At 40.2% G+C, this 3,831-nt stretch overlaps 1 non-coding gene across 1 annotated transcript; it reads left to right on the top strand.

The window, feature by feature from the left end:
* Window positions 1-2,810: 2,810 nt before the first annotated feature.
* LOC145118308 (small nucleolar RNA R71) lies at window positions 2,811-2,917 on the top strand. Its single transcript, XR_013713264.1, has one exon. It is a non-coding gene; the product is annotated as a small nucleolar RNA R71 (small nucleolar RNA).
* The last annotated feature ends 914 nt before the right edge of the window (window positions 2,918-3,831 follow it).

Raw genomic sequence — 3,831 nt, 5'->3', positions numbered from 1 at the left:
AACCACGGCGTGGGCTAGCGTTCCACGTCGTGGAGCGCAGTCGGGTCGTGATAACAGATCGAGTATTATATAGTCAAATTTCATCAAATATCATACTTGGGGTTTGTTTATTTCACTAACCTAAGGCCATGCAAACTGAAAACACCAACTAATTCAACCAATTTTGGGATTTTGAATTTCTAAATAAACCCTAACCATCAAAATGCATAAATCGGAAGCAATAGAAACAATTAAAGGATGAAATACTTACCAAATGGAGTTACAACACAAAAGAACGCAAGTAATTCGGAAGGAAAATGGAGAAAAATTTTATGTGGGACGTCTTCACTTCGTGCGGCAGTAGAATAAACAAAGGGGAAGTGGGTCAAAGTGATTATGTAACTGCCCCCCCCCAGTGTTTTTAAAGGTCACGACGTGAATTGCCAATTCACGACGTGAATATCTAGTTGGGCTAAGATTCGGGCTTCAAGGCTGGCTAAACGATGGTATCCCGTTTATCAATCCAATTCACGACGTGAAGCATATACCCACGACGTGAAATATAGTCTGGACCAAATATAATGTGAATTATGATATTTATTTATTCTAATTGTTTACCACTTAATCAAAAGTATCCCACATATAATTTTTACCATGTAAGAAGTTTTTAGATGACGAAATGATCACTTTCCGAAAATAATTCCTAAAAAGAAAAGAAAAGAAAAGAAAATGCAAACCAAACTCGGGTTGCCTCCCAAGAAGCGCTTCTTTTTTTATGGAGTCGTGAGCCGGACTCCGTGCCTCCTACGTGGAATCTTTAGATGTGTGCATCACCAGCTGGATTTTCTGCTACTTCCATCGCCTCTTATAAGCTTGAACTCGTCTAATGTACGCCTTCTTCGAGTTTTCCTTTTTAGCTTTCACGTCATCCATATCAAGCTTTCTTTTGGTCCCTTTATTCTCCAAGTTCTCTTTATTCTTCAACTGCATAGGAATCTTTTCTTCCTTCACCATTGGACTTGTCTCCTTGGAAGTTACTTCGTCTTTGTCATCATCACTCAATATTTCATCACTCTCCTTACTTACCCAAGAAGTTGGATTCGTGTAGGCAATGACTTCAACTAAAAACGGGACAGATGCTCTTGGTTTTGTTCGTTTAACTTGTTGAATTGTTTTGATTTCTTCTTCCATGAGCTTCTCTAATTTTTCAAGTTCATTTTCTTCATAAATATTGAAAACCTCTTCTTGAACACCACTCCTCTTGAAACCATCTTCTATTCCAAAAATTTCCTTCTCATCCCCAACTCTCAAGGTGAGCTTAGATTCACGTATATCAACCAAGGCTCCAGCAGTATTAAGTAACGAGCGACCAAGAATAATTAGAACATCGGGATCTTCTTTCATATCCAAAACCACAAAGTCTATTGGAAAAACGAATTTTCCAGTTTTCACGAGAATATCCTCCACAATGCCCCAGGGTTGTGTCACTGAATATTCAACTTCCGATAAAATGAATAAGGCATCAAATTTATGCTAGCCCCAGAATCGGTTAAAGCATAAATATTCATATTATTCCCAAACTCACATGGAAGAGTGAGGCGTCCAGGATCCCCCATCTTCTTAGGTATCTCTCCTAATACAGCTTTTGAGCTTTGCTCACTTGGAATCACCTTAGAATTCGTTTTTAGTTGTTGATGAGTGTCTAACAAGTCTTGTAAAAAATTTTCATACTCGGGAATTTTGGATAACGACTCGACAAAAGGAGTGTTAATCGGGATACCCCTCACGTGCTTAATAAACTCCAAATGCTCTCTTTACAGTGGACTAAGACCAGCTCGGGAAGGAAACGGTAGAGGCAGAGGATATACCAGAACATTTTCTGAATTTTTCTGTTCAGACTAAGCCCACTTCGTGAGCATGGCGGGCTCACGACGTGAGTCTGGTGTTTCAGCAACAATTTCGTTTTCGAGCTTCGTCTTCTTTGGCTTTGGTCGGATGGCTTTGGCTCCACTTCTATTGATTCTAGGAACTCAGAGATAGCCTCTTCTTCAGTATCAATCATCATTACATGGGATTGAGCGTTCTTTTCGGGAAATTGTGAGGATAATTTGTTGCTCACCAAAGTAGTTAGTTGACTAATTTGGACTTCGAGATTATGGATTGATGCTTGATGATTTCTTAATGAAGCTTGCTGGTCAATCATCATTGTTTGCTGTTCTTTCATCATTTTCATGTGTTCCTTTAGCACTGCATCGGTATCATCATGCCTTTTCTCGGAAGCTTCCATAAATCGGGTCAACATGTTTTCCAAAACTATTTTCTTCTCGGCTGGTGGTTGCTCTTTTGGGTAGAAGCCTCGGCCTGCCTGCTTATATTTCTCTTCTTTTTGCTTCTTGTATTCATCATATGGCAGCCACTCTTTCTTTGGTTTTCTCCAGTCTTCATCATACTTATCCCCACTCGAGTAGCAAACTTGAGCCTTCTTGTTCCTATGTTCATCCAAATGGCAATCCTTAGTCAAGTGTGGCCCACTGTATCTCTCACATCCAACTCTTATTGCATGAATTGATTGGTCCATTTGGGTCAATCTCCGGTCCATAGTATTTAGCATCGCCATCATAGCAGCCATCTCTTCAGTATGTGCACCCCTACTGCCTTTTGCTCCATCTTGTCTTGGGTTGTGGTACTCACGAGAGTGTTTTGCGAATTCTTCAACTAACTCCTTGACCTCCCTTGGATTTTTCCTTGTCAATGACCCTTGAGAATCAAGGAGTTGCCTTGTCATAACATTGACCCCATCATAGAAAATAGACATCTCTTGTTGTACATGAAGATCATGTTGAGGACAATTCCTTAACAACCCTTTGTAACGCTCCCATGCCTCGTATAATGATTCCCCCGGTTGTTGCTCAAAGTTGGCTATTGCCTTCTTGAGTTTAGCTATCTTGGATGGTGGGCAAAATTGGTCTAAAAACTGCTCACGCACTTGAGCCCATGTAGTGATTGTACCCGGTGGTTGTGCTTTTAATCAATCCTTAGCAGCTCCCTTAAAAGGAACGGGAAGCATCCTTAGCAAGATGTTATCTCTATTCACATTTGGGACATTGAAATAATCTGCAATGTCATTGACCTCATCTAGATGCTTAAAAGCATCTTCATGATCTTTTCCATAAAATGGAATATCCTTAAGTGCATTAAGGATGTGGCCCTTCAACTCGAATGTGGCAGTGGCAGGAATCGCGGGTTGTACTAATCCCGGACAAACATCTTCTCGAATACGCTTCTTGTAAGCTCCCATTGTCATTTCTTCAATGTTCGCCATCTCGTTTCTTGACTCGTCTTCGGGTTCGCTCGTATATAGTCCAAACTCGTTCTCGGACTCGTATTCAGACTAGTTTGGGATAGGTATTTGATCTAAACTTGCAATCTTGCTCTTGTCCTTCGTAGATGAGCTCGATTCTCCTGTTTTCTTCCCCGACTTCTTAGAGAACACTGACTTGACTTCTTGTAAGGGCGTCTTCTTTGGTGTTTGATCCTCTTTCACGTTCGTATCTTTCTTTTTGTGAAGGGCAGACTCTGGATCTTCAAGTGGTGGCACCAAAGGTGTGTTGGACCCTCTGGTCATATACTCCTGTAAAATAAACAAAATAAAAACGTAACACTGAACTAAAATAGAAAGACAACCTAAATACAAAGAAAACTAGAAATCACAGGATTCACGTCGTGAGCCTATAAAGCTCACGCCGTGAGTTCTGTAATGCAAGAGAAAAAAAAATGAAACTAAAAAATAACTTTTTGCAGGTTTTACCCCACAAAAACGATCGATTAATTTAAAGAAAAATAAATCAGTAA

Source organism: Lactuca virosa, chromosome 5 (assembly GCF_052849685.1).
Source record: "Lactuca virosa cultivar CGN04683 chromosome 5, Lactuca_virosa_CGN04683_v6, whole genome shotgun sequence".
Taxonomy (NCBI): Eukaryota; Viridiplantae; Streptophyta; class Magnoliopsida; order Asterales; family Asteraceae; genus Lactuca; species Lactuca virosa.
This window is presented reverse-complemented; position numbering and strand designations above follow the sequence as displayed.